At 45.3% G+C, this 23,270-nt stretch overlaps 1 long non-coding RNA gene across 1 annotated transcript; it reads right to left on the bottom strand.

Annotated features, from left to right (window-relative positions):
- Window positions 1–19,607: 19,607 nt before the first annotated feature.
- On the bottom strand, window positions 19,608–23,012 carry LOC120665955. The gene is made up of 5 exons (XR_005671479.1): window positions 22,535–23,012; window positions 22,239–22,401; window positions 21,715–22,052; window positions 20,723–20,844; window positions 19,608–19,846 (listed from the first exon to the last, which is right to left on the bottom strand). It is a non-coding gene; the product is annotated as an uncharacterized LOC120665955 (long non-coding RNA).
- Window positions 23,013–23,270: the final 258 nt, after the last annotated feature.

Raw genomic sequence — 23,270 nt, 5'->3', positions numbered from 1 at the left:
GAAGGATGGTCTTGGGTGTGTTCTGATGCAGGAGGGCAGAGTGATAGCTTATGCGTCACGGCAGTTACGTCGGCATGAGCTGAATTATCCCACTCATGATCTTGAGTTAGCCGCAGTTGTACATGCCCTGAAGATTTGGAGGCATTACTTGTATGGACAGCGGTGTGATATCTACACTGATCACAAGAGCCTCAAGTACATTTTCACGCAGAATGAGATGAACATGCGGCAGAGGAGATGGTTAGAGTTGGTCAAGGATTATGACCTGGAGATTCACTATCATCCGGGCAAGGCCAATGTTGTAGCAGATGCTCTGAGCAGAAGAAGTTATGTCAACATGGCCTTGGCTTTCCAGATGCCTCCAGAGTTATGCGAGGAGTTTGAGCAGTTAAGTCTGGGCTTCTTGCATCATGCTTCGAGTGTGGCATTTGAGGCAGTACCGACTCTAGAGTCAGAGATCAGGCAACATCAGAAAGATGATGAGAAGCTGCAGGAGATCCGTGAGTTGCTCAAGAAGGGCAAGGCTCCTCATTTCAGAGAGGATGATTAGGGTACCTTGTGGTACAAGAACCGGATCTGTGTGCCAGATGTGAAGGATCTTCGGAAGTTGATTCTGAGCGAGGCCCATGATACAGCTTATTCTATTCATCCGGGCAGCACGAAGATGTATTATGATCTGAAGGAACGTTTCTGGTGGTATGGGATGAAGCGTTCAGTGGCAGAGTACGTGGCTATTTGTGACACTTGTCAGCGTGTCAAGGCTGAGCATTAGAGGCCAGCAGGTCTATTGCAGCCTTTGAAGATTCCAGAGTGGAAATGGGAGGAAATCACTATGGACTTCATTGTTGGATTGCCTCGTACTCAGAAAGGGTACAACTCCATTTGGGTAGTAGTGGATCGATTGACGAAGGTTGCTCACTTCATTCCAGTAAACACTACTTACTCCGGTGCTAGACTTGCAGAGTTGTACATCTCTCGGATTGTCTGCTTGCATGGTGTGCCCAAGAAGATCATATCTGACAGAGGGTCTCAGTTTACGTCTCGATTCTGGGAGCAGCTTCATGATTCTTTGGACACGAAGCTGCGTTTCAGTACGGCTTATCACCCTCAGACAGATGGGCAGACAGAGAGAACCAACCAAGTGTTGGAGGATATGCTGAGAGCTTGTGCCATTCAGTACGGTACTAGTTGGGATAAGTGCCTTTCATATGCTGAGTTCTCATATAACAACAGCTATCAGGCCAGTCTGAAGAAGTCCCCCTTTGAGGCACTGTATGGCAGAAAGTGCAGGACTCCTCTCTATTGGGATCAGATTGGTGAGAAGCAGCTCTTTGGCCCTGAGATCATAGATGATGCAGAGCAGATGGTTCAGGCTGTGCGGGAAAATCTGAGGATTGCACAGAGCAGACAGAAGAGCTATGCTGATGGCAAACGGAGGGACCTGACTTTCAGTGTCGGTAATTATGTGTACCTGAAGGTGTCTCCGATGAGAGGAATCCGCAGATTCAATGTCAAGGGGAAGTTAGCACCTCGGTATGTGGGGCCATTCAAGGTGCTAGAGCGGAAAGGCGAAGTTGCTTATCGCCTGGAGTTACCTCTCAGCCTCTCAGGAGTTCATGATGTCTTCCATATATCTCAGTTGAAGAGGTGTTTGCGAGTACCTGAGGAGCAGGCACCCCTGGATGGAGTCGATGTGCAGGAAGATCTGACTTATACTGAGCATCCGGTGAAGATTCTAGAGACATCAGAGAGGGTTACTCGGAACAAGCGCATCAAGATGTGCAGAGTTCAGTGGAGTCACCACAGTGAAGCTGAGGCTACTTGGGAGCGAGAAGATGAGATGAGGAAGACCTATCCAGATCTCTTTGCTAGCCAGCCCAGCTAAATCTCGGGGACGAGATTTCTTTAAGGGGGTAGGGTCTGTAACACCCTAATTTAAATTTCAGCATTTTTTAATAAATTTAATTGGCTTTATTTAAATTTCTAAGGTTTATTGTGTTTAGTTGGCATTTAATCTAATTTTTGTTCCTTAAGTAATTAAAATTTATCATAGGTTTAATTTTTGTGTTGCATTCATGCTGGTGCATAGTTTCAATGATTTGAGTGTGGTTGAATTCAAATTTGTATTTGAATTCAAACCTTGTTTGAATTAGGAGAAGAAAAGTTTAGAAATAGAAAGGAAGAGAAAACCCAAAACTAGAAAACCCAACCCAGCCTGAAACCCGGCCCAAACCCCAACCGCCGCAGCCCAGCCAGCGCGGCCCATCTCTCCCTTTCCCTGTGCCGGCCCAGCACCCTTTCTCGCGGCCCAGTTCACCCGCACGGCCCACACCGGGTCAGCTCCTCTCCTCTCCTCTCACGCTCGGCCCGGCTCCACCAGCTTCACTCCGCGATGGCCCAGCTGCGCGCACGGCCCATGCCCGCTCCCGCTCTCCGCTCAAGCGTGCGCGCGCTGTCCCTGCCAACTGGGCCCCGCGCGTCAGTCGCCTCTCCCACGCTCGCGTGCGCGCCTCTCTCGCTGCGCCCCCGGGCCCGCCTGTCATCCCCACCCTCGCTTTCCCCGCGCTGCAACAGCCTCGCCGCAATCCCCGCCGGGATCACGACGGGCACGCCTCCCCAAGATCCCCGGCGTCTTCTTTAAACACCCGCAGACCCCCCCTGCGTCCAGCCTATCCCGCAGCACAACCCACAAACCCTAGCCTCCGCAACAGCGCAGCTCCGCCGTGCCGCCGCTCTGCGCCGCCGCGGCTACGCCACTCCGCCACACCGGAGCTTCGGCCGAGCAGCGCACCTGCTCTGCCACGGCGCCAGGAGCCTCCGCGGACCTTTCTTCTCCGACCCCGACCCCCGCAACACCCTTCTCCACGAGCGCAGCGCCGACCTCGCCGCCGGAGCACGCCGTCGACCCCCTGCGCCGAGCTCGATCTTCGATCCAACCCCGGTGAGCATCTCTTGTTCCCCCTTGGTTCGTTTGCGCTAGTTGTGTTAGCCCTTAGCTGCTCCCGAGGTCAGCACATCGCATGCCGACGAGGTGCGCCGCCCAGACCCGCCTTCGCCGTCGAGCGCCCCGCCCCGAGTCCTAATCCACCGTGCTTTAGCCTCAGGTGGTTTACGCGTATCACACTGACTGCCCCAGAGCCAAACCCCGGCCGGATTAACCCCCGGAACGCCGTATACGGCGAACTCCGGCGAGCTTAGCCCGCGCCACCGCAAAACAGAGCCGCCGGCGTTGAGCGCCGCCGCCCCCACGCGCCCGAACCGCCCTGGCCGCCCGATATCGGATGGACGGCCATGATTAGATCCCGCGCCGATCTATTGCTAGCCCTCAGATCTAGATCCAGTGGCCAGAAACCGTGCATAACGGTTCGGCCTGGCTCTTTTTCTAAAGAGACCCTAGCTTTCTTCTAAATCAACCCGCGGTCCACAACCTTTCAAAAATAATTACAAATTAGGCCTGTTTTATTCACTTAAGCCCCTGAGCTTTCCCAAATTAGTACCCGCCGTCCAGCCCTGGTTCTTTTATGAGTTAGACCCTGGAGTTAACGTTTAATTACGTTTAGGTCCTCAGTTTTTGCAAAAAACCCCCTGGAACCTTAGTTTTCTTGCAGTTTAGCCCCTGAACTTTGTTTTTAGCCTAGATTACGCGTTTTAGCTCCGTTTTAAGCGTTCTTTATATCCACGCGATTGTTGTAATGCGTAGAATAGTTTTAGACTAGTTTAGTGTGCTGTTTTTATGTATTGATGTACTATTTCTTAGTTTTTGTTAGTGTTTGCTTGTATGCTTATTATTGTGCTTTGTTTTGGCCATGTGTTCGTGAGTAGACGTTGATCCATCTGAGGAGCCCCAGTACCAGTACCCGGAGCAGCCGTCTTCCGAGCACTTTGAGCAGCAGCAGGAGCAGTACGAGGAAGGCAAGTGTAACATGAACAACCCATCACCTTTAAATACATTTTCATACTGCATTTTAATATTGTATGCCTATAAGGACTTTCCTAGCCACTTTATATCCTTTATATATACCTTTGGGTTGCATTTTGGTTAGTTGTGCTAGGTTGCTACGCTATTAACACACTCTGGTCCTTTTTAATTAATTTGATTAATGGTTTACTTGAACTTAATTCTGAGAGTGGCCCTCTGTGTGGATGAGTGGCTCACGTCTCGTTAAAAGATGGTTTTTGTAGAAACATGGTTTAGGGGGCCAGCACGGTGCTTAGTGCTTGGTTGGCCACTCTCCATAAGGACCGGTTCATAGAGCGACAACCTGGGACAACAGCGCTACCACAAGGCTAGAATGGGATAGACTTGGCTTACTAATTAGGTCTTTTTGGTTTGGAGTAACTTACCTGCGGGGCAAGAGTAGTAAGCTTCAATGGTCCCTGCTCCTCCGGCTTGGTCTGTGCTTGGATTGCGCTCCTGTGCTTGTACCCCCGGAGGTGGGCCCCATCGTCGCTGACCTAACTCTCGCGGTTACGCCTTACCAACGAGATTCTTTGTAACGGCCTCGTAGTGAGTCGCTAGTCATCTCACCTAAGGAAGTGTGATGAACCTCTAGCGTAGCTCATGACTTGTGGGTAAAGATGTGCAACCTCTGCAGAGTGTAAAACTGGTATACTAGCCGTGCTCACGGTTATGAGCGGCCCAGATCCTCCTTTTGATTAGTGGGGTTGTCTCCTTCCGACGAGGGAGGTGCCTCTCGGGGTTACCTTGGTGGCTTGGTTTCGGTTTGGTTCTCAGTAGTATCATGAGTAAATTTGACTAATTACTATGTAACTGGGTTAATGGTAATTCATCAACTCATAGTAAATAGCTTTAATAAAATTTTGCCACACTTAAAAGCTAATGCAGTTGAGTCAGCCAACCTTAGAGCCTCATAGTTTGTGTTATACTTGTTGAGTACAAGTTGTGTACTCACTCTTGCCTCTTCTCTACTTTTTCCTCTTGGCTACGCTACTGCTGCTCAGTTCCTGCCGACACGAGGGAGTTCGTCCAGCGCTACCAGGACTACGAGGACTTCTAGGCGTTCGTCTCCCAGTCGACGTCCCTGTGGCGCCCTGCTTCAGCTTCGGAGAGTCTTTTTCGTATTTTTGTACTTTGCTTCCGCTGTATCAGACATTTTGTCATTAATGTAATAAATAACATTCGTATTTCGATTTATTATGTCTTATTCGTGATATGTGCTGTGATATACTGTTCATTCTGTTGTATATACGTGTGACTTGATCCTGGCACGTATATGATTGCTCGGTTTATGTTCTTTTATAAACCGGGTGTTACAATGGGTAAGTCGTGGTGATGGTAACAATTATGAATCATTTCACAATAAAGGTGTAAAGCAAACAAAACCCGAAGTTAAAGAATGAAACACTTCCATTCATATTTTACTGGGCAATCGTTTATAGAGTAGCAACTCAACATATCTAACTACACAAGGCATCATGATCAACAGCACAAAAGAACTATACTAACTTCACCAAGCAAGTTGAAGTGATTTCCTATAACACGTAAATCACGGTTTGCTAATAAATAAACAACTCAATACATAATTAGTAACAAATTCAACAAAAATTACATCAAACATAAGATAAACAGAACTAGCTATCCTACAAAATTCATCCCAAAACCTGTAGCCAAATTACCAGAACAAATCATGTAATCAGACAACTCCTAGAACAAGATTGAATTATACAGGTTAGAACAGAGTATAAAACAATCTCAAACTTTAACAGTATGTCTAAAAAGGAATTAAGTAGCTACTGTAAATTTTTCAGGATTTATTATGCAAATAAATAAATAGGAGAAAATAAACAAAACAAACATCAGTTCAACAAGATTAATTTTTAGATCATGTTCTAGTCAGGAACTGGGGTTCAAACTTCATGGACCAGCTAAACTATTCAAATATAACACTCAGAAATATTTTCATGATTTATCATCAACATAAACTATTTTTCATAATTAAAGTCTACTAAACAAGGATTAAATCAAAGAATCAGCTACACATGAGAACTGACCACGAAATTTTTATATCAACACTAGTGTCACATGAATAAACCACCATAAAAATTTCAGAGCATAACAAGACTTCAAGAAATAATTAAGAAAAAGAATAAACAACTAGCTTTTATGCACCTAGTAACATAAATCTAATTTTCCAGCAAAAAGTTTCAACTAACAACCATCATATTAAGATTCTACTGCATAGATATTTTCATAAGGATTCCAGAACAACTGGATTTGCTATTTTACGAATTTTCTACGAATTTCTATTGAATTTCAAAGTTTACAGCTAAAATTACAAAGGGGCCCTTGCTGTTACTATTCAAATGAGTCACAAGCTATTCAAATAACCCCCCCGGGTTTCTGTTCTTCTCAACCTGAGGTCCCTGGCCGGGGTTTGAAACAGGGGAGGCGGGGTGGCCTGAGGTCCCTACGGCTTCCGGCGGCGAGGGGGAACAGGGGGAGGAGCAAGAGGAGGGTGAGAGGGACCTAGGGGTGGCCTTGGTTGGGCGCGGGGTGGCCTGAGGAGGCTCCTCCGTGGAGCAAAGGCTCCGGCGGCGGCAGTTGGAGGCGGCGGCGGCAGTCCAGCGAGCTTGGGCGGAGACGGGTGGGTCGGGGAGCACCAGCGGCGGGCAAGGAAGCTAGCTACGTGGTCGTTTGGGCGCGAGGGAGGGTGGAGGAGGGAGCTCCGCGGCGACCTAAGGGACGGCGGCGGGTATGGCGGGCGGCGGTGTCTGTTCCAGGCGAGAGGGGCGGCTGAGCGTGGCTCTCGTGATCAGGAGGGGAGGAGGAAGGGTTGGGGACGCCTCTGGGCTCCGAAGGAAGACCCTAGGCGGTCAAGGGCGCGAGACAGGTCGAGGCGCGGTCGACCGGGCCGTCACTGCGTCGTCGTGGCGGTTCGGCGGCCATCCTCGGTGAGCGCGCCGTGGATTGCGACGCGTGGCGAAGCCGAGAAGCTACGGGAGAAGCCGGGGGTGGAGCAGACTGGGGGCGCGGCGAGGGAGCGGCGCGTGGCCGGGAAACGGCGCGCGGCCGTCGGCTCTGCTCGGTCGGGCAGGAACAGGGGAAGGGAGAGGGAAAATGAGAGAGAGAGAGAGAAAGAGAGTTGATTGTTTCAAAAATCAAATTTTTCTCAAAAATTCCTTTTGAAACTTAGAAAACTTCGAATACGAAAGTTGTAGAGAATTTAAAAACCTACCACTTTTATTTCAGGAAAATGGTTAACCGATCAAAGGTTTAAAAGTTATTTTAAATTTCCGGAAACTATAATTCAAACAACTTATCATTTCATGTGATTTTTATCCTTTGTACCCCTAGAGTTCAACTGGACAATTACAAATCTTTTCTTGGTGAACATGTCTATTCATTTTCATAAGCCTACTTGCTTTGGTTTGAAAGTTATTTGAGGTTCCTGACCTATGCACAAAAACACATATACACGCATACATACTCATGCATTTGTTTCGATGTTTCTTGGTTAAGGTACAAGATTTGGTGCTAATGACCCTGGTTTAGCTAATGAAACACCTGGGGTGTTACAACTGGCCACGTACTCCACTTGATGCACTTGACCAGGGCGTGAAGGCTGATTGCACTGATGATCAGTTCAATCAATATCTGCAAGAAACTTCCGCTGTAGCCGAAAAGATAGAGACTGTGAACAAGCCCGGATCCCCTTGAACTTGCTTGTAAAAATTGTTTGGCGTGTGCGCCACAAGTACTTTGTACAAATGTTTAAATTTGCCGAGTACTTGTTTTATGGTAGAATTGCGTGATCCTTTTGGCGTATTGAGTAAATGGTACTCGAAAGGCATGAGTTCTGGCAGCATTGTTGACGCTCACTAACGACCATTTCCAGGCGTCAACTTGATCAGAAAATTATGAGAGTTTGCATTTCTTACACTTACTTATATCCAATAAATTCCCTAAACAACACTTTACCTTCTAGAATATGCAAGTTGTGTTTTTTAGCTAATATGTAGGTTGCAACCACACTTTGGCCCAGCAGAAAATCACAGAAAATATCAGAGTACCGATTCAGGCTCAAATGGACCAAGTGTAGCCCAAGAACCGAAGCAAAACAAGTCAAGACAGGCCAACCCTATCATGGATCAGACAAGGAGGCCCAGACAAGCCCAATCCCTAGCAGTTGGGGGCGGTTGGCGGCCAGGGCAGGCCGGCCGACCAGGCCCATGGGCCCTACCGCCTCAACTTTGCCACGTGGCGCCTCCCTGTTGCTCCTTTAGGCCGGTTTGGGGTGCTGCGGCCAGTGGCTCCCTCCTATAAATACAAGGGGGGGTAGAGAATAGGACACACACACACACCTCACTTCACTCACCTCTCGAGTTCCTTCTTGCGTAGTCTTTAGGCTTATTGGAGTTTAGGAGAAGTCTAGGAGTCATCGAATCGCCGGAGTTGCTCGAGAGTCTGGTATGGGTTCATCTCTAGCTCTCTCTTGTAATATTCGGTCGTTTATAATAGAATTAGACTATGGTTATCGATATTTGCTTGAAGTATATTCTGAGTTATCGAGTTTATGCTTCTTGTCATGGTTGCATTATTATTCAATGATCTCATTGCATAATTGACCTGTGCTGGAGATAGTTAGTCTTTTGTTCCTAGAACTCTATCAACTGTTCCAGTATTCGTATGATTGCTCTAGTGTGACGTCTGTCCATCCGGAGGGTGGGGGCTCCGCGCGGGACACTAGAGTATCCCTTACTAGTGTAGACATGGTGTCTAGATTAGCTAAGAGTTGCTGGATGTCAACTATACCCACAGTTTGTAGAGGTAGCCGGCAGGTGGTGACAGCCCTGTCCGAGCCTTTTAGTAATCCTCCACGTTCGGTATGGGGGGGTAGGAGGTACATAAAGTCACCGGGGTGTACGGGCTCCTCCCGTTACTTCGATAGCGATCTCCCTATTGTGCAGTTTAATCTCTGACAAGCTAACTAATGAGAAAGTTTAGATATAGCTAGCCTAGCACAGCTGACTCGAGCTCTGACTTTTACCTTGCTCCCGGCCTAAAGCAATCTTTATCTTTTATTTATCCAAGAGGGTAGTTTGTGTGTGTGTCACACTACCTCCTACCATGTTATTATCTTACCCCTGTTTATGCATGAGAATATCCAATCTAGATAGAGCTCACGAACCAATCTATATACTCTCCCACTCATCGCCTTCCCTGCGGAAATTTAAATGACACCCCGGTATACTCCCGGGTAAAATGCTACAGCGGTATTCCGTGCGCTTGCGGATTTATTCGTGGTTCATGAAATACTGCCACTCCAAACATGGCGTCTGCGGGCGTCATCGCCAGGTAACGTTGGTATGTGCCAACAAACATTTTTGGCGCCATTACCGGGGAAGGCACAGAGTGGAATATATAGATAAAGTTGTGAACAAAATCGAGATTGGTATTCGCATGCTAAACAGGCTAACTTGGCTTTGTTTTCTTGTCTTCGTTGATTTGAAAATAGGGTAGTGTATGACCTGTTTCGACTTGCCGCAAAACTTTCATTCCGATCCAGAGTCACTTTTGAGGAGGATGCGAGCTCGTCTCGTATCACCTCGGAGATCACTCTCAGCAGTTGATCCAGTCATCGCATCGTCGTCAGCTCCTAGAGCTATTGCCCAGAAGACACTCTGTGATTACTCTGCTCCGTCTGCTAGCCAGGTCCCAACCAGACCCGAGGTTAACACCGGAGGAGAAAATTTCCAGATCAAGACGGGTCTCATTACGATGGTGCAGGCTAGCCCATTCTGTGGCAAGGCCAATGAGGATGCCAGCGCTCATCTCCAGCAGTTCCTGGAACTCTGCAGTACTTTTGTTATCAAGGGTGTATCACAAGATGCAATCCGGCTCCGTCTGTTTCCGTTTTCTCTCTTGGGGAGAGCGAAGCAATGGTTTTATGCTAACAAGGCTGTTGTGGATACTAGGGACAAATGTGTCAAGGCATTCCTCTCGAAGTTCTTCCCGACGGGCAAAACCAATGCTCTTTGTGGTCGAATTTCGAACTTCCAGCAGGCATCAAATGAGTCAATTCCGGAAGCTTGGGAGAGGCTTCAGGAGTACATTCTGGCGTGTCCGCACCATGGAATGGACAATTGGCTCGTTCTACAGAACTTCTACAACGGGTTGATCATGTAGATGCCGCTGCGGGTGGAGCTTTCTTCTCACTGACCACTGAAAGAGCTACATCATTGATCGAGAAGATGGTTTCCAACCAAGTTTGGAGCAATGATCGCCTCCAACCGCACCAGCGAGGCATGCACTCCGTCAAGGAGACTGACATGCTATCTATGAAGATTGATCTCCTCCTCAAGAAATTTGAGGATTATTCCCAAGATAAGGCTCAGATGCAAACACTTCAAGCCTTGGAAGCTCGCATGACGTGCGAGGTCTGCGGGAATGTTGGACATTCAGGCGACAATTGCCCAGAAACCCAAGAAGAAGCTCTATTTCTCAATGGTAGCAATGGGTTTCGTCCACAAGGAGGTCAGGGGTGGAATCAACCACTCCCATATTACCAAGGAGGTAATGGGAATTCTAATTCTTTCGGTCCTAACTAACCTACCTTGAGAGATCTTGTCTACGGCCAAGCAAAGATCAATGAGTCCCTTCAGAAGAAGTTGGCCGCTATGGACAAAACTCTAGAGACTATCCATATTAAGATGGATGGATTCTCCACAACTATGAAGAACCAGCTGAGTTTCAACAAGGCGCTAGAAACTCAATTAGCTCAATTAGCTGCTGCTACACCTGCTGCTGAACTAGAGAAGATCCCGGGGCAACCCGAGTCTACTCTAGAAAGTGTGAATGTCGTTAATGCTATGTGAAAAGAGTCCCTTAGCAGGACACCCCTCAGCTACGCAGAGAAGCTCACACGCCCAAGAAGAGGTGCGTGGGGCGAGTTAGCAGCCACAATACGAGAAGATCCTGGAACCCCAGTGATCAGCTGCTCAATCTTTGATTATGAATTTGATCACGCCCTTTGTGACCTTGGAGCCAGCGTCAACATCATGCCCAAGGTGACTTTCGAGAAGTTAGGCTATCCATCAATTTCCCCTACCACTATGTGTGTTTAGCTGGCAGACTCCACGATAAGATATCCAGAAGGAGTTGTGGAAAGGTTAATGGTAAAGGTCAAGAATACCTACATATTGGTGGACTTCGTAGTCCTTGATATGGAAGGAGATCTTGGAATTTTGCTCATATTCGGGCGACCATTCCTCAAGGATACAAATACCAGAATTGATGTGGGGAGAGGGAGAATCAGTCTCCGAATCATTGGAAAGACCATGAAATTTAAGTTCCAAAATAAGAGAGAGGTATTTCTGATTCATGAGGATAGTTAGAAACAAGGGCTATGGGCAGAGCCCGGTTGTGATGATCAAGACTATCGCCCTTCTTCCAATCCAGCTTGGGAGGATTGGGAAATTCATACTCCACCAACCGAGCCAGTGGAAGATGATCAGAAGATCCCTGATTTCATCACCGATATAGTATGGGAAGATCTGAAGATCGTCTATCCAGCATTCGAGGATCCTGTTCCTGCGCCGCCTACGCCACCAAAGAAGACTAAGAAGGTGTGGCGCAAGAAGAACAAGACGTCATCGATCGCTATTACTTCTCCAGGTACGGACGAAACGACATCAACCTAATTAGGTATGGAGAAAGGTCCTGCTTTTTGACCCTAACCAAGAGCTAGCTTGGGGGAGGTCCCCTCCCTTAAGTCAATTGTATCCCTTTTATTTTTTTCAATAAAATTTGATAAAAACTTCTAAAAACAAAATAAAAATCTACTGCTTTATTTCCCTTTTTTCCATGATGTGCGGTAAGAATGTTTTGACTCCCCTTGATAAGTTGAAAGGATGAGTTTTGCTTTGCTTTATCATGTCTGTTGTGCCTAGTCTTGAAAATAAGAGTTCTCTTGAGTTTATATTCGTTGGTTACGCAAGTATCTTGCCAATAAACCTGAAAGTTCCGTGGGTTGCATACGCTTGATCTGAGTCTAAGTTTTTGTGAGTTTAGATATGGTAAATAAGGTTCTGCAAGCTTGTTCTAGTAATGCTTGAAGTCTGGAGTTGTTTTCAAAAATAAAATTTAAAAAGGCAAGTTCTCCAGTGATATGCAATGTCCTACCAGAACCATATGTCATACTCCATGAAAAACCCTTATACATATGCTGCTTGATGTTCTGTTGAGTTTTGTCAAATTGGGTGACCCTAGTGAGATACTCTTCATGCTTTCTCGATCATAAGCACATACACGTCCCATCCATTTGCTACATTCCTACACTAGAAATTAGTACTACCATCCATTCCACATTAATAAATGCTCCATGTCTCGGTGATCTCTCTTGTAGAACATCTCTGAAATAAAATAAAGTCAGATTATGGTTGTCCCAAAAAGAAAAGATGGCATGCCAAGAAGCATGACCCAAAAAAAAGAGAGAGAAAAAGGGGGCAACCATGTCTAAAAAAAAGAGATAGGGATGATTCGAGAGAGAAAAGACATCACCTTAAGGAGTAAGCCATATTCATCCATCCATCCATCCACTCATACACTTGCACCTTTTGATCGAGATTGCATGACTTGTTTCTTCTTGGATCCTCTCTTTGACTTTACAATAAATAGAATACAAGTGTGTCCTGCTTTTATCCTACCTTGAGCTCCACAAAGGCTTATAGCAGTAGGGAAGATCAAAGGCAAATACTGCCCTGGTAAGGAAATACAAGATGAGTGCCTCGAGAGAGTTATCCTGGGAGCTTTGCCATGTTTTCAAAAATCTTTCAAAAAGGTATCTCAAGATGGATTGCAGATCTAGAAGCGAGTAAGTATTACTTTATGCACCGTTCAAACTCTCAACAACCCAAGACAAGGAGACAGCTGAAAAGACCCATGAGAGAGTAAGGTAATTGAGCAAAGGTATGCTAACCAACTTATTTGAGCTTAAAGATAACTCTTTGCTTCAGACTATGACATGCCAGGTAAGGTACAAGTCAAAGTGATTTTCTGATCAACAACCTGATTTGTCCTACTTTGCTCGGGACGAGCAAAGGACAGCTTGGGGGATCTTGTTGACGCCCACTAAAGACCATTTCTAGGCATCAACTTGATCAGAAAATCATGAGACTTTACATTTCTTACACGTACTTATATCCAATAAATTCTCTAAACAACACTTTACCTTCTAGAATATGCAAGTTGTGTTTTTGAGCTAATATGCAAGTTGCAAGCACACTTTGGCCCAGCAGAAAATCACAGAAAATATCATAGTACCGATTCAGGCTCAAATGGACCAAGTGTAGCCCAAGAACCGAAGCAAAATAAGTCAAGACAGGCCAACCCCAGCGTGGATCAGACAAGGAGGCCCAGACAAGCCCAACCCCCAGCAGTTGGGGGCGGTTGGCGGCCAGGGCAGGTGGTTGCTCGAGAGTCTGGTATGGGTTCATCTCTAGCTCTCTCTTGTAATATTCGGTCGTTTGTAATAGAATTAGACTATGGTTTCCGATATCTGCTTGAAGTATATTCTGAGTTATCGAGTATATTCTTCTTACCATGGTTGCATTATTATTCAATGATCTTATTGCATAATTGCCCTGTGCTGGAGATAGTTAGTCTTTTGTTCCTACAACTCTATCAACTGTTCTAGTATTCGTATGATTGCTCTAGTGTGATGTCTGTCCATCCGGAGGGTGGGGGCTCCGCACGGCACACTAGAGTATCCCTTACTAGTCTAGACATGGTGTCTAGATTAGCTAAGAGTTGCTAGATGTCAACTATATCCACGGTTTGTAGAGGTAGCCGGCAGGTGGTGACAGCCCTGTCCGAGCCTTTTAGTAATCCTCCACGTTCGGTATGAGGGGTAGGAGGTACATAAAGTCGCCGGGGTGTACGGGCTCCTCCCGTTACTTCGATAGCGATCTCCCTGTTGTGTAGTTTAATCTCTGACAAGCTAACTAATGAGAAAGTGTAGATATAGCTAGCCTAGTACAGCTGACTCGAGCTCTGACTTTTACCTTGCTCCCGGCCTAAAGCAATCTTTATCTTTTATTTATCCAAGAGGGTAGTTTGTGTGTGTGTCACACTACCTCCTACCATGTTATTATCTTACCCCTGTTTATGCATAAGAATATCCAATCTAGATAGAGCTCACGAACTAATCTATATACTCTCCCACTCATCGTCTTTCCTGCGGAAATATAAATGACACCCCGGTATACTCCCGGGTAAAATGCTACAGCGGTATTCCGTGCGCTTGCGGATTTATTCGTGGTTCATGAAATACTGCCACTCCAAACTTGGTGTCTGTGGGTGTCATCGCCAGGTGACGTTGGTAGGTGACAACAGGCATCGCGCCTACTCAATCTTGATAGTGGATACGAAGAGTTGTATCCGCAGGTGCCTTAGGAGCCGGAGTATTCTCGAATAGGATCGAGTTATATGGTTCTTTAGTTACAACTCTAGTGCTGACCGGTTAGCATCGAATCCCGCAGGATTAACCAAGTGGGAAAAGCATTTTACAAGAGGGTAATTTAAGCCGTAGCTTAATACAGATTTTCTTTCGAAAGGAAATGTGTCAGTTAGAGCGATTCTCTTATGGACTTGATTGTCCAATCAAACAAGGGAGAACTCTTATCGAGCACTTCGAGAGTTAGGAGCTTAGAGGATGTTCTTTGATACATAGGTGAACAAGAGACTATCGACAACTACTCGGAGTACTAAGGGGAAACAGAACACTTTTGGTATCTCGAGCAAGCGAGTAACGCCCGTCAAGTACTCGAGGCAAAAAGTTCCATAGTTGAAACTCCTTAGAAGTCCAAGCAAGCAGGAGACTCGTGTCAACCTATTAAGGGTATCGACAATTTGTTTTATGCTCCTTGGAATAGCTTTCACAGTTGACCGGTTAGGATAGGCCTTACTAGTCACCCAAGTGGGAAAAACTTTTTGTGAAAATATCCCCAAACTACTCGATCCAACAAGTAGTATGTCCTACAAAAGGATTGAATTGCTTTCTAAAATAGGTCCGTTAGGATGAACTTCGTCGAGTTACCCAAGACAAAAATATTTTAGAAATATCCCAAACTTACTTGAGCAAGGCGAATAAGGTGTCCTACCCAAGGACTGGAGTAATTCTTAAGATAGATATGTTAGGATGAACCCCGTTGAGTTACCCAAGATGAAACCATCTTAAAAATATCCAAAACCTACTCGAGCCTGTGAGTAGGGTGTCCTAATCAAGGACTGGAGTAATCCTTAGGACAGATCTGTTAGGGTGAACCCCGTCAAGTTACCCAAGACGAAACCGTCGTGAAGATATCCAAAACCTACTCGAGCTAGCGAGTAGGATGTCCTAACCAAAGACTGGAGTAACTCTTAATACAAGTCTGTTAGGATGAACCCCGTCGGGTTATCCAAGATGAAAATGTCAAAAGAATATCCGAAACCTACTCGAGCCAGCGAGTAGGGTGTCCTAACCAAGGACTGGAGTAACTCTTAAGACAAGTCTGTTAGGATGAACCCCGTCGGGTTACCCAAGATGAAAATGTCAAAAGAATACTCGAGGTAAACCATGAAAAACTACTCGATTGCTGCTCTATGTTGAGCAGAGCTCTCAGAGTAATATAAGTGATGGGGTGTAGGTTAGATGAGCGAGAGTAAAGTAGTCGATTTATGAGATAATCAACTTTTATTGGAAACTTGTCGAAATTACAGTAATTGTAAAGTGACAGACTCTGACTCTTAAGACCTACCCTTGCTCGTATACATGAGCAATGGTTTACACAACTGAATAAAATTATTCGCGAGTAAACTAATCGATACAGCAATCGATTAGATTTTGGGTAAAGTCTCCTTTACCATTGGTGCCCCAAGGGCTTTGCGGAGTGAGTTGCACTTGAAGATCGTGTGAGAGCTCTTTGGGTGCATGAAGCACTTGCGTAGGAGCGTTTTGTTGATCTTGTCTCCGCCAAGAGATGTTTCTCTATGGTGTTGGGTGCGGGGTTTACCCTGAGGAAAGGGTACTTGCCGGCTTGCATTTCTTGAAGGATGCGGAAGCATGTGCCGGAATGCGGTAGTTGGAAGAAGGGCTATATGCCTCTATTTCCTCACGCTCCTTTCTCCTTGAGATGATGACGTTGCGGGCATCACGACCAATGTTGATCACATTGTGAAGGTCGCTGTTGGAGTAATCGTAGTTGTCGCCTTGCTGTTCTTGCTGGCGGTTGGCGAGGCGCTGGCGTCCGAACGCCCTCTTCTGGTTAAGCAGGCGACGACGCTCGTAGAGATCTTCTGCTGCGTGCTGCTCCTCCAGTTGGACGGTTACTGTTACTGCTGGAGGATGTGCAGACAGGTCTTGCTTGCTAGCAGCTTGGGTTTCTGTGACCATGGGGGTAGTAGTTTCCATGTTATCGAAAAGATACTCGTCGAAGTCATCAGAATTGTAGTCATCGAGGTTGAGACACTCCGTGGAGTCATCCTTAGGTTCATGGACTTCAGAGATGCGAACCATGAGGATTTCACGGCAAAGATCTTGAATTTCTTGGTCTTGCTTGCCTGAAGGTGGCTCTAGGGGAGTGCTCGACTGGAAGGGAAGATCTGTTGGCTGAGAGCCGAAAGCCTTAGAATCTTGTGACTCTTTCCAGCGCACAGTTCGCCCTTGCGGCATTGCATATATGACCAAGTTTGGGAGGGAGTCCTGATCGGACTTGGTTTTCGTAGTCGAGTTGGATCCAACTTCCTTGCCGTACTGGATCAGGTCGTCCAGTTCGTCCTCCAAGTCAGAAGAGTACTCGGAGTCGGAATAGGTTAATCCACCGATTTTAGAGTATGTGTGCTTTGGGTGAGCGAGAAGTGGAATGCCCATCGCTACGCGGAGGGTGTTCTCGTTCATCTAGTGTAGCCATGATTGTTCTGGGGCTTTGGATTTTCCCTTTTTGATCTTGGCTAGTTCCCAGAGGGCGTCAGCATTCTGGGGTGGATGAGCCATAGCGTCCAAGAACAAATCGACGCTGTCTGACCAGTCTTCGAGATCATCGAATGGTTCAAAGTTGTCGAGGTTGTTCATGAATTGATCGAAGTCCTGATCGAACAATGACTCGGAGGTGTTAGTTGATTCAGGAATCGAACTGTGGGCAGGTTTCGGTGAAGGGTTCTGGGGTTTTCTGGAGGAAGACGGTCCCATCCGAGCAAGCCGGGGGTTTGTCTTTCCAGATTTCCCGCAGATTCCTCCTCCCAATTTTTGCTTTTTATTTTGCAGAGTGCTTTCAGCCATCTTGATGTAGTCGATGAGCGTAGAATCTACTCGATCAATCCCTGAGAGTATATCGCCAGACCGTTCCTGTGGAGGGTTCAATGCTTCTGGGTTCTGCTGTGAATTAAATGAGCCAAGAGCGGATTCTGCAAGTTTGATGCATCCCTCTATTGATCGTGAAACTCGATCTACTCCATCGAGAAGTTATGAGTTATTAATCTTGGGGTGTTTGATTGTCTTGAGATGAGTCAGGTATTTTCCAAGGGTTTCGGAAAATTGAAGATTTTCGGAGTCAGAGTTTGTATCAGACTCGGCTAACTTGAGAATTCGAATTGGAGTTGACACGTTTTCTGGAATATCCGAACTAAGCTCGAGTGTAGCTTGATTTCCGTCGGGTTTTGCAGTCTTACAGATTTCGTCAGGTTGGTTGGTGGTTTTCAGCTCAGGAGATTTGGGCGTGACAAGGTGGCTGGAGAAGCCCCCCGATCCGTCAGCCGTACAAGCCAGCAGCCAAAAATGAGAGTTGTGCCCTCGGGCACGTTATTGGCGTCGCTTAATCCGGCCATCGAATTCGCTGATGAACTCGCCGAATCCCCTACCTGGCGCGCCAGCTGTCGGTGTATACCGCCAAGCCTGCTCAGGGATACCCTGAGCAGTAAGGTTTGTAGGTAGGGATCGACTGCTCTGGAACTCGATGGTGCAAGGAACACAAAGATTTAGACAGGTTCGGGCTGCGAGTTGCGTAATACCCTACGTCCTGTGTGGTTGTTTGTATTGTCTTAGGTGTTGATGATGTTTCGAGGGGGTCCCTGCCCGCCCTTATATATCCGGGGGGACAGGGTTACATGGAAAGTCCTAGCCCAGTACAGTTGGAGTCATACTACAACACAATCGGGTAGTTTCTTTTGTACTGCAGCTAGTTCTACGCCTATTCGGGTAGTTACAAGAGAAGTAAGGTACATTCATAAGCTATCCCTTACTCTAGAACATTCTATGCCTATAAGCAGTCCCGCTGCCCCGGGTCTGACACATATTGTTGGCAGTCGACAAGTCAATCAAGTGGATCGAGTACAAACTAATCGTTAAGATCTCGTTAGACAGAGTAGTGGATTTCATCTCCGACTTCATCTCCGATATTATACTCGATTTGGTTTTCCTCACACCATGATCACAGACTTGGGTTCCAATTTCACCTCCCAATCCTTTTGGAATTTCTGTGACAATGCCTGCATCGAGGTCAAGTACGCATCCGTGGCCCATCCAAAGGCCAATGGTCAGGTGGAACATATCAATGGGTTGATACTCGATGGACTAAAAACGAGAACTTACTGCAATACCAAGAAAGGTGGGAGGTAGATTCAAGAGCTACCTCATGTGGTCTGGGGACTGCGAACTCAGCCTAGCAAAGCTACAGGATATTATCCGTTCTTCCTTACATATGGATCAGAAGTCATGTACTACCAGAAAATGCACGTTGCGCAATGCCCCAAAATCGTCGCAATAAGCCCATTTTCGTTGCAATATCAAGGAAACGCAACAAATTTGGGGTCGTTGGGAAAAGAACTGGGCGTCGCATATACCTGGGTGGCAATAGGCTATCTCATCGCATTGTGTTCAGTTGGGATAATGGAGGCTTGTTGCAATGACGTTCGGCGTGGCAATCTGTTGTTGAAGCAACAACATTGGTCGTTGCGCTAACCAGTGTGAGGGTTGCTATAGTTGATTTTGCAGCCACGTAGGTTAGATGCAACCAAGCACTAGTGCAACGGAAGATTTTGGTTGCAATAGCATATATTGCAACGATATCTAGGTGCGGCAATAACTCATATGATGTTGCAATATCCTTGTAAGATATAGCAACAATTTGTCACTCGTTGCTATATCCTCAGAGGATATCACAACGCCAATTGAAGTCGTCGCTATACCCTTAGAGGATAGCACAACGCTAGTTCTAGTCGTCGCTTTATCCTTAGAGGATATCACAACACCAGGAAGAGTCGTCACTATACCCTTTGAAGATATTGCAACAATAGTATAAGTCGTCGCTATATCCTTAGAGGATATCACAACACCAATTCGAGTCGTCGCTATATACTTAGAGGATATCCCAACGCCAGTATGACTCATCATGATATTCTTAAATGATATCACGACGACAGTTCGAGTCGTCGTTATATACTTGTAAGATATCCCAACACCCGTATCAATTGTGGCAATATACCCAATTATCGTGGCAATACTGAATTCACACCAAATTAGCCATTGTATTTCGTATTCATGCACATTAGCCTTAGCTATTTCAAGTTCGGGCCAAGCAGAGTTTGGATTGCAACCCAAACAAATATGGATGAAGACCATTTCAATAGACCATAAGCCCAAAGCATTTATTGAAATAATTTAAAAAAATCAAAATATCGCATCCATTATCAAATAACAACAAAAAACAGACCACATATACATGGAACAGTAGCTCTTTACACCACGTCACTTCAAGTCCAGCTGCATACTTTTATCAGGAGATGCAATTAGTTTTCTTTCTTGTATCAGCGGGCCAAGGTAGGGCTTTTCTGTTGTTTCAATGCTCATCATTCCTGCCATAGAAAAATAGTAAGTTAGCATCTTATCAAGGTAGCAAATATTACAGAAACAATAGTTAGTGTAGTCAAATTGCAAGACATGCCAAATTTCTAAACCGGAAGAATTTTGCGAATAGGAATACCAAAACTCACACATGTGCTTGCAAGAAAAGAAGACCAGATATATTCATAAAATTCAGCTGTTTGCCAGCAATACAAACATGTATCTGGTGATTCATTCATCTGAAGCATAATTAACCAAATAGCTAGACCTCTAGGATCAATAGAAAATAACTGCAAGCACAAGACTGTCGAAATGAACATGCCATTCGAGCTATTGTTTCTTCCAACAAGTACAGATTGTGCCTAATTAATACTAAGTCATAACACATGAAAAGACTATAGTAATTGTGATTATTAGAATATTAGAATATTCCCTACTCCCTCCGTCCCAGAATATAAGCATTTCTAGGTTTGGTGAAAGTCAAATTTGTTCAATTTTAACTATAAATATTAAATAATTTATAAAGACCTTTAAGGTAAAAATAATATTACTATAATAGTTATGAAAGCAATTATCATAATGTATAAGTGTTTATATTTAAAATAATTCATTCATAAGAATAATGATGATCAAGGTTGAACAAATTTGACTTGACCAAACCTAGAAATGCTTATATTTAGGGACAGAGATAGTAGCGTGGTGTGCTAGAGGTTGCTATGATGTTTTATAGCAATCAGATCACAAGAAGAGGAAAGGGCCAAAGGTATGAGAGATCTTACCAAAATAGCAAGCCAAGCAATTTAGATTATCCCTATTCGAAAAAAACCATCTTGTGCTGAAATTAGACTCAGGCATAAACATTCAGGCAATTAACACATCGTAAGTACCTTTGCAAATTCATTTTCTAGGTTAGCTTTTCCCATCATTGCAGGCATCTCCTCCTTCAAATGGCCAATTATATAAGGAATGAATCTTTGTAGCTCGACCGTGCATGACAAAACTCATTGACCTGCAGTACATGATGGTGTTAATTTATACTTCTACGATCTACCGCTAAATGCTGCAAGATTTAGCTAAACCAAATTAAGGCTTTTCAGAATACAATAATAATACTAATGCTGCCACTTGCTAGTATTGTAGTACACAGCCACCCATTGCATATAAAAAAAATCTCCAAGCTGCTATCAGGTAGATATAAGATAGATCAAATGCTCTGAGTTTCAGACATAAAAGAGATGAGTATTCCATGAACTAACTTGAGGCATTCAGTTTTGAATAAGACAAATGCATTTTGGCATATTGCTGCTATCAGCTTCAAATATAAGACATGCGTCAATTACATCTAAGAGTATTCCCAGATCCAAGAAGGGAAGGTCATCTCAATTATGTTCTGTCAGCAGTTTTTTCAATTCACAAGAATTATATATAAATTTGATAAATTTTGAGAAGGCATGCATAGCCCGTTTATAACAAAAAACAGGCCTTAAGATGTAGATTGTGACCATCGTACTTATGGAGTTGCATTCAATAGTCAAATATGTGAGAGGTCTAGCTGCAGCTTCTGTTCTTTTTCTATTAGGCAAATGCGAGCAGCTGATGCACTTGAGTTGTGCAGTATAAGAATGCTATGAGTTTGAGACACTAAACGTTAACAAATTAACACATGTTAACCTAATACATAACTTTTATAAATGAACCCCCAAGGTGCTAGGACTGCCTACCAAACAATGAGTGTTCCCATATCACATTGCCTTTCCGATTTGAATATTGCCAGAACAGACTGTATCAGTTCAGAATAGTAGAAGAAATGCTGCAGCTAGTACCATCATTTGGATTGGCAAAAAAAAAACTGAAATGAAAAGTTTGATAGTATGCATACCTTGATCAGGTGCCATATGATGGACAGATCAATTGGATTCAGGCATGACGGTGCCTTGGACTGGCCAATAGGCATGTGTAGATCGTGTCTGACCTGAACTTCACTGTCAGAGACAATAGTAAAATTGCCAATGTCCTGGACATCACCAACTAAAAGAGATGATGCTCAGCTATATAAATTTGGGAACTGCCCTAGCAGGGTGTAAATTTGGTGCATTAACAAAGATATTGTAATTACAACATACAACTGGTGTCAGCATGCCGTCAAATTTCAACAAAGATTGAAATGCTCAAAATCGAATTTCACCTTTTTTTGTCTTTTTGTTTCTCGAAGCATTCCTAGAGACCAAACAAGTGAATGTCAAAGGGTGATCAAGAAAACATCTATCATGCACTAAGCAGCTAGCATTTCTGCTGCAAGACCTAGATTTGCATTTTCAGAATTGATCTAGACAATTACACAAGAAGCTAAGAACTAAAACAAGAACCATGGTTCCATGATCATTGTGAAGATATCTAACTTACAAAGTGGTTAAATATGAAGCAGTGCCAACTGCCAAATGGAAGAGTCTGCGCTCTGCACATCCTGCCGACACACATACATTACATCGTTGCTCTTGTCCGATTTTTCAGATGGTTGGAACATCCTAACAAATGCCTTTGTTCACTTGATCTCTTCTGCAGCAACCTGTAGTCAGATTGGGATTTGGATTGGGCCAAGGCAAACATGCACGCAGTCACTTTCATATTCAGATTCAGAATGGCTAATTACGAAAGTAATTGAGATTGGGACTGGGAGAAAGACCACGTAGGGGACTGACCTTGAGACTGTAGTTGCTGTAGGCGGCCGCCGAGGGAGAGGCCGTTGCTCCGACGAGTTACGCAGGTGCCGTAGGCGCAGACGAGATGCGCAGTTGCCCACCTACCGCCGCAACCACGCTCATCCCGCACCCCAAAGATGGCGATTGGAGGGCGCCGGGTCTGGTGAAGATCATCGTGGCGACGGGCACGCCAGGGATTCCACCCCATCTAAGCAGATTCGGGAGAGAGGAGTGGGAGTGGCACGGCGAGGCCATGGGGCTGAGCGCGGGCGTGCAGTGAATCAAGTGCAGGAGAGGATTGATGATGCAGAGAGGTGGATCCCACAGCACAGCGGCCAGAAATGGCGCACGGTTACCCAGAGTGGCGCACCCAGGAGCGGCGGCGGCACCTGGAGAGCCGCGGGCCGGTGCGGCATGGTCGGAGCGCTGCGTCCGTGCTTAATCAATCGGCTCCTGGGCGCTTTTTTTTTTTGTGTGAACTCGGCTCCTGGGCTCTTGACGGACTATGAAAATGTGGATTGGCGGATAGGTTTCGAAAGGACGAAATTTAATTTAATTTTTGCATGTTTGTGAAAAAAAATTCAATTTGAGCTGCATGTGCCACCAAAATGATTCAAAAAATTGTGTAAAATTCATATTTAACAGTATTTCATAATCTACAAACTCATCAACATCTACAAACTTTATTTAAATCATTTTGCCATTTGAGAAAGTGGTACTATACATTGTTCATTCA

This window comes from Panicum virgatum, chromosome 3N (genome assembly GCF_016808335.1).
Source record: "Panicum virgatum strain AP13 chromosome 3N, P.virgatum_v5, whole genome shotgun sequence".
Taxonomy (NCBI): Eukaryota; Viridiplantae; Streptophyta; class Magnoliopsida; order Poales; family Poaceae; genus Panicum; species Panicum virgatum.
The sequence above is the reverse complement of the archived record's forward strand: the minus strand, read 5'-3'. Positions and strand labels throughout refer to the sequence as shown.